The following is an 11,724-nucleotide window of genomic DNA, read 5'->3' as shown; positions in this document are numbered from 1 at the left end:
CCAGCGCTCCTGCTGCTGCTGTGCCGTACGTGTTCTTCTCCTTTCTGTTAGAAGTCCTACTACAGTTCTTGGCTCTAGTTCCTGTCCTACGTATGTTAGGCTCTATGTCGTATAAGCAACTTCATCTAGTGACTGTTCTAGATGTGTTTATCTCAAGTTCATATATGCAGACGATGTTTACCTTCTCTCTGTCAGATTGCATGACTTGCTTTATATTTGCTATTCTAGCCATGTTTTATCTACTATTTCTGTTAATAAAATCATTTGGTAAATTGCTCATATTTCCAACAATCCAAAAACCTTATTATAGGCAATTTACCCCGAGTGGTTTTGCTGCTTCCATGAAACCTCCTATGTTTGAGGGTATCCACTATAAGAGGTGGCGCGTGAGAGCAGTCTTATGGTTTCAGACCATGAGGTGCTATGACGCCACTCTTGGCAAACCTGAAGGAGAGCAAGATGCCCAACAGGCACAAGCTTTTCAGAAAATGGATACCTTGTTTAAGGCTGCTCTCTTGAGTGTTCTTGGTGAGAACATAGTTGATGCTTATGCGTCAATTGACAATGGAAAAGATATGTGGGACGCACTTGAGGCCAAGTCTGGGGTCTCGGATGCCGGCACTGAGCTGTACATCATGGAGCAATTCTATGATTACAGGATGACTGAAGAGCGCTCCGTGGTTGAGCAGGCTCACGAGATACAGTCATTTGCTAGAGAACTTGAGCACTCCAACTGCATGCTACCGGACAAGTTTGTTGCCGGGGGTATCATCACTAAGCTTCCTCCTTCATGGAGAAACTTTGCTACCTTACTGAAACATAAGAGACAGGAGTTTTCCGTTCCGGATCTCATTGGTACTCTTGATGTGGAAGAAAAGGCGAGAGCAAAGGACACACGTGCTCGAGGTATTGAGGGAGGATCTAGTGCCAATCTGGTACAGAAGAAAAACTTCCAGTCCCACAAGTTCAAGAACAAGGGCAAGTTTGATGGTAAAGGAAAGTTTGATGGGAAGAACAAGGCTGTGCAGCACAAGAATTTCAAGAAGAAGAATGACAAGAAGAAAGCTGCTTGTCACGTGTGTGGAGATCCTGATCATTGGGCTCCTAGTTGCCCCAATCGCTATGACAAGCGTCATCCTGGGAAAGGCGGCAAGACCGGTAATGTTGTCATCGGGGACATTGACATGAAGGATGCTGGGTATGGTATATTTCCCACTATTCTTTCAGTATGTCATTCTCCTGATTGGTTGATTGACACGAGTGCTAATGTGCATGTATGCGGTGATATTTCCATGTTTTCGTCTTATCAGACCGCAGGGACTTCAACCATGCTGATGGGCAACGGTTCAAGTGCTTCTGTTCGTGGTGTTCGCACGGTCGATCTGAAGTTTACTTCGGGGAAGATCGTGCGGCTGAAGAACGTGCATTATGTCCCCTCCGTCAATAAAAATCTTGTTAGCGGATCTCTTCTGTGTAGAGATGGCTATAAACTTGTCTTCGAGTCAAATAAATTTGTAATATCCAAGTATGGAACCTTTGTTGGTAAAGGCTATGAGTCAGGAGGCATGTTTCGTTTATCCTTATCAGACGCTTGCAATAAAGTTGTTAATCATATTTGCAACAATAGTGAATCAAATGTGTGGCATTCACGACTTTGTCATGTTAACTTTGGTTGCATGTCGCGACTAGCGAAGTTGAACTTAATCCCTAGTTTCACCACCGCTAAGGGATCTAAGTGTCAAGTGTGTGTGCAAGCTAAGCAACCTCGTAAGTCTCATGTGACTGCGGAGACAAGAAATCTTGCACCACTAGAACTTATACATTCAGATCTATGTGAAATGAATGGTATTTTGACAAAAGGTGGAAAGAAATATTTCATGACGTTAATTGACGACTCCACTAGATACTGTTGTGTGTATCTTCTGAAATCTAAGGATGAGGCTTTGAATTTTTTCAAGATCTATAAAGCTGAAGTGGAAAACCAACTTGATCGGAAAATCAAGAGGCTTAGGTCCGACCGTGGTGGAGAGTATTTTTCCAATGAATTTGATGCTTTTTGTGTGGAACATGGTATAATCCATGAGAGGACGCCTCCCTACTCACCTCAGTCAAATGGGGTGGCTGAAAGAAAGAACCGTACTCTAACTGATTTGGTTAACACCATGTTAGACACATCGGGTCTATCCAAGGCATGGTGGGGGGAGGCGATATTGACAGCATGTCATGTCCTAAATCGAGTTCCCACAGAGAACAAAGAGATAACTCCATTTGAGGAATGGGAGAAGAAAAGGTTAAAATCTCTTATCTGCGAACATGGCGTTGTTTGGCGAAAGTCAATGTTCCAATTCCAAAGAAGCGGAAACTTGGACCAAAGACTGTGGATTGTGTTTTCTTGGGATATGCTTTTCATAGCATTGGCTATAGATTCTTGGTTGTAAAATCTGAGGTACCTGACATACATGTCGGTACGATCATGGAGTCGAATGATGCGACTTTCTTTGAAGATATCTTTCCCATGAAGGATATGGCTACCTCATCTAATCAGGAGATGCCTAGTTCATCGAGTCAGGAACCAGTTACAATTACCGAACCTGCCATTTCGATGGAACACTTTGAAAATCCCGTGGAGGAGAACAATGAAGTTCCTATTAGGAGCAAGAGACAGAGGACTGCAAAGTCCTTTGGTGATGATTTTCTTGTGTATCTCATAGATGACACTCCCAGTTCTATTTCAGAGGCTTATGCATCTGAAGATGCTGACTACTGGAAGGAAGCAGTTCGTAGCGAGATGGATTCCATCTTGGCGAATGAAACTTGGGAGATAACTGATCGTCCTTATGGGTGCAAACCTATAGGATGCAAATGGGTATTCAAGAAGAAGCTTAGGCCTGATGGTACGATTGAAAAGTACAAGGCTCGACTCGTGGCTAAGGGTTATACCCAAAAGGAAGGTGAAGATTTCTTTGATACTTACTCACCTGTGGCTCGACTGACCACTATTCGAGTTCTACTTTCACTAGCTGCCTCACATGGTCTTCTCGTTCATCAAATGGATGTTAAGACTGCTTTTCTGAATGGAGAGTTGGATTAGGAAATTTATATGGAACAACCAGATGGGTTTGTAATAGATGGTCAGGAAGGGAAAGTGTGCAAATTGCTGAAGTCTTTGTACAGACTCAAGCAAGCACTCAGACAGTGGCATGAGAAGTTCGAAAGAACTTTAACAGCTGCAGGCTTTGTTGTGAACGAAGCTGACAAATGTGTGTACTATCGCCATGGTGGGGGCGAGGGAGTTATGCTTTGCTTGTATGTTGATGACATACTGATTTTTGGAACAAATCTGAATGTTATTAAGGAGGTCAAGGATTTCCTATCTCGCTGTTTTGAGATGAAAGATTTAGGAGTGGCTGATGTCATTCTGAACATCAAGTTGTTGAGAGATGATGATGGTGGGATTACATTGCTTCAATCTCACTATGTGGAAAAGATCTTGAGTCGCTTTGGCTATAGTGACTGCAAGCCCTCTCCAACACCATATGATGCTAGCGTGCTGCTTCGAAAGAATCGAAGAATTGCTAGAGATCAATTGAAGTATTCTCAGATTATTGGCTCGCTTATGTACTTAGCCAGTGCTACAAGACCTGACATCTCTTTTGTTGTTAGCAAGCTGAGCCGGTTTGTCTCAAAACCGGGAGATGTGCATTGGAAAGCTCTAGAGAGAGTTTTGCGTTATTTGAAAGGCACTGTAAACTATGGAATTCACTACACTGGGCACCCAAAGGTGCTTGAAGGGTATAGTGACTCAAACTGGATCTCAGATGCTGATGAGATAAAGGCCACAAGCGGATATGTGTTCACTCATGGAGGTGGCGCTGTTTCTTGGAAGTCTTGCAAGAAGACCATCTTAACGAGGTCAACTATGGAAGCAGAACTCACAGCACTAGATACAGCTACGGTCGAAGCAGATTGGCTTCGCCGACTCTTGAATGACTTGCCGGTTGTTGAGAAACTTGTACCGGGTATCCTTATGAACTGTGACAATCAAACTGTGATCACGAAAGTGAACAGCTCTAAGGATAACATGAAGTCATCAAGACACGTTCAGAGAAGGTTGAAGTCTGTCAGGAAAATGAGAAACTCTGGAGTTATTGCATTGGATTATATCCAAACGTCTAAAAATCTGGCAGATCTTTTCACTAAGGGTCTATCACGTAATGTGATAGATAATGCATCGAGGGAGATGGGTATGAGACCCACAATATGAGTTGTTCACAGTGGTAACCTATTCTTTGTGATCGGAGATCCCGTGAATTAGATGTGGAAGACAAGCTGTTGGTCAACTGGGAGGAGAGTATCCTTATTTTAAAATACCACTCCATGAAGATGCAATACTCTCCTAATCTGCATGGCAGGTTGATGTATATCTTAATGTGTTCTAAGTGGCTCTTTGAAGCAGAGATGTTGTCCTGCAGAACATCTTTTGAAGAACACACCTATATGAGTCTGATTGTCAAATGTCGCAATCTATGAGAGTAGGGTTCTCTCTAGTAAACTCATGAAAGGTCATGGAGTATGACGCATAAGCTCCACCCGCGGGGAAGACCCACGGTAGCCACGTATCGTTCAAGGCTTTATGTGAAGCTAGATTCACAGAAAACTTGCAGTTCAAGGCTCAGTCCACTGTTCAAGTTGCTTACTAGTGTAGCATAGAGCTCTAGGTGGAAGTTCAACTTAACAGTCTCCACTGCAATACCGGTATATAAAACAGTGTTTTGGAACCAAAGGCAAATTTCTGTGTGCCTCTGGGATCTGGTGGGGGATTGCTGGAATTTAGTCTATATTGGGGCAGCCCAATAACTATTTCAGAAATTCCTAATAAATCCTAGAGGCCCACGTAGCCCATTAGTGCAAGGCAAGGAATACTACTAAAGTTTAGTCCCACATTGCTAGTTTAGAGGTAGTTGGACCTCCTTATAAGGGAGGCTCCTTCCCCACTTGTATGAGCATGAGAACAAGAGGGACATCCACGCGCGCTCCTCCTCCGCCGCCTGCCTCGCCACGCCACGCCACGCCACAACTCGCCTCGTCACGACGCGCCGCGGGTTGCGGGAATGAGCTGAGCCGATGTATAAATTTTTGCCACGCACTACGGGTATGTGAAAGGTCACTCAGAAGCTGAAACATTTTGTCTGTGCGTGGACACTGAATTCGAACGGCGCGCCTCTTCGGCTGCTGTCTGTTCGTTTCGTCTCCCGCATTCCCTTCAGCTCCCGGCGCAACCTCTCGCCTCCTTCTCTTGCGCCTATAAAAGGTAGGTCGCTCCTCTCAGAGAGACGCACCAGAACTACTTCTTCCTCTCGCCACCGGTTCCTGAGCACTGCGCTGCTGCTACGATCTTCTCCATCCCGGCTTGCGGCGTGCACCGTAGGTCGGGACAGTAGGCCTCCGAAACCGCACTCTTTGAGTCCTGTATGGGAGAAGGGTGATAAGGTTTTTGGGGAGCGCTCTGCGCGACTACTGGCTGTTTCATCACGGGCGATCCGGTCGCCGACGACTACTTCCCCGACGACGACTTCTTCCCCGACGTCCACGACCTCCTCGACGACATGGCAGGCGAGGACACCGACCCCAAGTCCAGCGCTCCTGCTGCTGCTGTGCCGTACGTGTTCTTCTCCTTTCTGTTAGAAGTCCTACTACAGTTCTTGGCTCTAGTTTCTGTCCCACGTATGTTAGGCTCTATGTCGTATAAGCAACTTCATCTAGTGACTGTTCTAGATGTGTTTATCTCAAGTTCATATATGCAGACGATGTTTACCTTCTCTCTGTCAGATTGCATGACTTGCTTTATATTTGCTATTCTAGCCATGTTTTATCTACTATTTCTGTTAATAAAATCATTTGGTAAATTGCTCATATTTCCAACAATCCAAAAACCTTATTATAGGCAATTTACCCCGAGTGGTTTTGCTGCTTCCATGAAACCTCCTATGTTTGAGGGTATCCACTATAAGAGGTGGCGCGTGAGAGCAGTCTTATGGTTTCAGACCATGAGCTGCTATGACGCCACTCTTGGCAAACCTGAAGGAGAGCAAGATGCCCAACAGGCACAAGCTTTTCAGAAAATGGATACCTTGTTTAAGGCTGCTCTCTTGAGTGTTCTTGGTGAGAACATAGTTGATGCTTATGCGTCAATTGACAATGGAAAAGATATGTGGGACGCACTTGAGGCCAAGTCTGGGGTCTCGGATGCCGGCACTGAGCTGTACATCATGGAGCAATTCTATGATTACAGGATGACTGAAGAGCGCTCCGTGGTTGAGCAGGCTCACGAGATACAGTCATTTGCTAGAGAACTTGAGCACTTCAACTGCATGCTACCGAACAAGTTTGTTGCCGGGGGTATCATCACTAAGCTTCCTCCTTCATGGAGAAACTTTGCTACCTTACTGAAACATAAGAGACAGGAGTTTTCCGTTCCGGATCTCATTGGTACTCTTGATGTGGAAGAAAAGGCGAGAGCAAAGGACACACGTGCTTGAGGTATTGAGGGAGGATCTAGTGCCAATCTGGTACAGAAGAAAAACTTCCAGTCCCACAAGTTCAAGAACAAGGGCAAGTTTGATGGTAAAGGAAAGTTTGATGGGAAGAACAAGGCTGTGCAGCACACGAACTTCAAGAAGAAGAATGACAAGAAGAAAGGTGCTTGTCACGTGTGTGGAGATCCTGATCATTGGGCTCCTAGTTGCCCCAATCGCTATGACAAGCGTCATCCTGGGAAAGGCGGCAAGACCGCTAATGTTGTCATCGGGGACATTGACATGAAGGATGCTGGGTATGGTATATTTCCCACTATTCTTTCAGTATGTCATTCTCCTGATTGGTTGATTGACACGGGTGCTAATGTGCATGTATGCGGTGATATTTCCATGTTTTCGTCTTATCAGACTGCAGGGACTTCAACCGTGCTGATGGGCAACGGTTCAAGTGCTTCTATTCGTGGTGTTCGCATGGTCGATCTGAAGTTTACTTCGGGGAAGATCGTGCGGCCGAAGGACGTGCATTATGTCCCCTCCGTCAATAAAAATCTTGTTAGCGGATCTCTTCTGTGTAGAGATGGCTATAAACTTGTCTTCGAGTCAAATAAATTTGTAATATCCAAGTATGGAACCTTTGTTGGTAAAGGCTATGAGTCAGGAGGCATGTTTCGTTTATCCTTATCAGACGCTTGCAATAAAGTTGTTAATCATATTTGCAAGAATAGTGAATCAAATGTGTGGCATTCACGACTTTGTCATGTTAACTTTGGTTGCATGTCGCGACTAGCGAAGTTGAACTTAATCCCTAGTTTCACCACCGTTAAGGGATCTAAGTGTCAAGTGTGTGTGCAAGCTAAGCAACCTCGTAAGTCTCATGTGACTGCGGAGACAAGAAATCTTGCACCACTAGAACTTATACATTTAGATCTATGTGAAATGAATGGTATTTTGACAAAAGGTGGAAAGAAATATTTCATGACGTTAATTGACGACTCCACTAGATACTGTTGTGTGTATCTTCTGAAATCTAAGGATGAGGCTTTGAATTTTTTCAAGATCTATAAAGCTGAAGTGGAAAACCAACTTGATCGGAAAATCAAGAGGCTTAGGTCCGACCGTGGTGGAGAGTATTTTTCCAATGAATTTGATGCTTTTTGTGTGGAACATGGTATAATCCATGAGAGGACGCCTCCCTACTCACCTCAGTCAAATGGGGTGGCTGAAAGAAAGAACCGTACTCTAACTGATTTGGTTAACGCCATGTTAGACACATCGGGTCTATCCAAGGTATGGTGGGGGGAGGCGATATTGATAGCATGTCATGTCCTAAATCGAGTTCCCACAAAGAACAAAGAGATAACTCCATTTGAGGAATGGGAGAAGAAAAGGTTAAAACTCTCTTATCTGCGAACATGGGGTTGTTTGGCGAAAGTCAATGTTCCAATTCCAAAGAAGCAAAAACTTGGACCAAAGACTGTGGATTGTGTTTTCTTGGGATATGCTTTTCATAGCATTGGCTATAGATTCTTGGTTGTAAAATCTGAGGTACCTGACATACATGTCGGTACGATCATGGAGTCGAATGATGTGACTTTCTTTGAAGATATCTTTCCCATGAAGGATATGGCTACCTCATCTAATCAGGAGATGCCTAGTTCATCGAGTCAGGAACCAGTTACAATTACCGAACCTGCCATTTCGATGGAACACTTTGAAAATCCCGTGGAGGAGAACAATGAAGTTCCTATTAGGAGCAAGAGACAGAGGACTGCAAAGTCCTTTGGTGATGATTTTCTTGTGTATCTCATAGATGACACTCCCAGTTCTATTTCAGAGGCTTATGCATCTGAAGATGCTGACTACTGGAAGGAAGCAGTTCGTAGCGAGATGGATTCCATCTTGGCGAATGAAACTTGGGAGATAACTGATCGTCCTTATGGGTGCAAACCTATAGGATGCAAATGGGTATTCAAGAAGAAGCTTAGGCCTAATGGTACGATTTAAAAGTACAAGGCTCGACTCGTGGCTAAGGGTTATACCCAAAAGGAAGGTGAAGATTTTTTTGATACTTACTCACCTGTGGCTCGACTGACCACTATTCGAGTTCTACTTTCACTAGCTGCCTCACATGGTCTTCTCGTTCATCAAATGGATGTTAAGACTGCTTTTCTGAATGGAGAGTTGGATGAGGAAATTTATATGGAACAACCAGATGGGTTTGTAATAGATGGTCAGGAAGGGAAAGTGTGCAAATTGCTGAAGTCTTTGTACGGACTCAAGCAAGCACCCAAACAGTGGCATGAGAAGTTCGAAAGAACTTTAACAGCTGCAGGCTTTGTTGTGAACAAAGCTGACAAATGTGTGTACTATCGCCATGGTGGGGGCGAGGGAGTTATGATTTGCTTGTATGTTGATGACATACTGATTTTTGGAACAAATCTGAATGTTATTAAGGAGGTCAAGGATTTCCTATCTCGCTGTTTTGAGATGAAAGATTTAGGAGTGGCTGATGTCATTCTGAACATCAAGTTGTTGAGAGATGATGATGGTGGGATTACATTGCTTCAATCTCACTATGTGGAAAAGATCTTGAGTCGCTTTGGCTATAGTGACTGCAAGCCCTCTCCAACACCATATGATGCTAGCGTGCTGCTTCGAAAGAATCGAAGAATTGCTAGAGATCAATTGAAGTATTCTCAGATTATTGGCTCGCTTATGTACTTAGCCAGTGCTACAAGACCTGACATCTCTTTTGCTGTTAGCAAGCTGAGCCGGTTTGTCTCAAAACCGGGAGATGTGCATTGGAAAGCTCTAGAGAGAGTTTTGCGTTATTTGAAAGGCACTGTAAACTATGGAATTCACTACACTGGGCACCCAAAGGTGCTTGAAGGGTATAGTGACTCAAACTGGATCTCAGATGCTGATGAGATAAAGGCCACGAGCGGATATGTGTTCACTCATGGAGGTGGCGCTGTTTCTTGGAAGTCTTGCAAGCAGACCATCTTAACGAGGTCAACTATGGAAGCAGAACTCACAGCACTAGATACAGCTACGGTCGAAGCAGATTGGCTTCGCCGACTCTTGAATGACTTGTCGGTTGTTGAGAAACCTGTACCGGGTATCCTTATGAACTGTGACAATCAAACTGTGATCACGAAAGTGAACAGCTCTAAGGATAACATGAAGTCATCAAGACACGTTCAGAGAAGGTTGAAGTCTGTCAGGAAAATGAGAAACTCTGGAGTTATTGCATTGGATTATATCCAAACGTCTAAAAATCTGGCAGATCCTTTCACTAAGGGTCTATCACGTAATGTGATAGATAATGCATCGAGGGAGATGGGTATGAGACCCACAATATGAGTTGTTCACAGTGGTAACCTATTCTTTGTGATCGGAGATCCCATGAATTAGATGTGGAAGACAAGCTGTTGGTCAACTGGGAGGAGAGTATCCTTACTTTAAAATACCACTCCATGAAGATGCAATACTCTCCTAATCTGCATGGCAGGTTGATGTATATCTTAATGTGTTCTAAGTGGCTCTTTGAAGCAGAGATGTTGTCCTGCAGAACATCTTTTGAAGAACACACCTATATGAGTCTGATTGTCAAATGTCGCAATCTATGAGAGTAGGGTTCTCTCTAGTAAACTCATGAAAGGTCATGGAGTATGACGCATAAGCTCCACCCGCGGGGAAGACCCACGGTAGCCACGTATCGGTCAAGGCTTTATGTGAAGCTAGATTCGCAGAAAACTTGCAGTTCAAGGCTCAGTCCACTGTTCAAGTTGCTTACTAGTGTAGCATAGAGCTCTAGGTGGAAGTTCAACTTAACAGTCTCCACTGCAATACCGGTATACAAAACAGTGTTTTGGAACCAAAGGCAAATTTCTGTGTGCCTCTGGGATCTGGTGGGGGATTGCTGGAATTTAGTCTATATTGGGGCAGCCAATAACTATTTCAGAAATTCCTAATAAATCCTAGAGGCCCACTTAGCCCATTTGTGCAAGGCAAGGGATACTACTAAAGTTTAGTCCCACATTGCTAGTTTAGAGGGAGTTGGACCTCCTTATAAGGGAGGCTCCCCACTTGTATGAGCATGAGAACAAGAGGGACATCCACGCCACGCCACGCCACGCCACGCCACGCCACGCCTCGCCTCGTCACGACGCGCCGCGGGTTGCGGGAATGAGCCGAGCCGATGTCTAAATTTTTGCCACGCACTACGGGTATGCGAAAGGTCACTAGGAAGCTGAAACATTTTGTCTGTGCCTGGACACTGAATTCGAACGGCGCGCCTCTTCGGCTGCTGTCTGTTCGTTTCGTCTCCCGCATTCCCTTCAGCTCCCGGCGCAACCTCTCGCCTCCTTCTCTTGCACCTATAAAAGGGAGGTCGCTCCTCTCAGAGAGACGCACCAGAACTACTTCTTCCTCTCGCCACCGGTTCCTGAGCACTGCGCTGCTGCTACGATCTTCTCCATCCCGGCTTGCGGCATGCACCGCAGGTCGGGATAGTAGGCCTCCGAAACCGCACTCTTTGAGTCCTGTACGGGAGAAGGGTGATAAGGTTTTTGGGGAGCGCTCTGCGCGACTACTGGCTGTTTCATCACGGGCGATCCGGTCGCCGACGACTACTTCCCCGACGACGACTTCTTCCCCGACGTCCACGACCTCCTCGACGACATGGCAGGCGAGGACACCGACCCCAAGTCCAGCGCTCCTGCTGCTGCTGTGCCGTACGTGTTCTTCTCCTTTTTGTTAGAAGTCCTACTACAGTTCTTGGCTCTAGTTTCTGTCCTACGTATGTTAGGCTCTATGTCGTATAAGCAACTTCATCTAGTGACTGTTCTAGATGTGTTTATCTCAAGTTCATATATGCAGACGATGTTTACCTTCTCTCTGTCAGATTGCATGACTTGCTTTATATTTGCTATTCTATCCATGTTTTATCTACTATTTCTATTAATAAAATCATTTGGTAAATTGCTCATATTTCCAACAATCCAAAAACCTTATTATAGGCAATTTACCCCGAGTGGTTTTGCTGCTTCCATGAAACCTCCTATGTTTGAGGGTATCCACTATAAGAGGTGGCGCATGAGAGCAGTCTTATGGTTTCAGACCATGAGCTGCTATGACGCCACTCTTGGCAAACCTGAAGGAGAGCAAGATGCCCAACAGGCACAAG

Source organism: Triticum aestivum, chromosome 1B (assembly GCF_018294505.1).
Source record: "Triticum aestivum cultivar Chinese Spring chromosome 1B, IWGSC CS RefSeq v2.1, whole genome shotgun sequence".
Taxonomy (NCBI): Eukaryota; Viridiplantae; Streptophyta; class Magnoliopsida; order Poales; family Poaceae; genus Triticum; species Triticum aestivum.
This window is presented reverse-complemented; position numbering follows the sequence as displayed.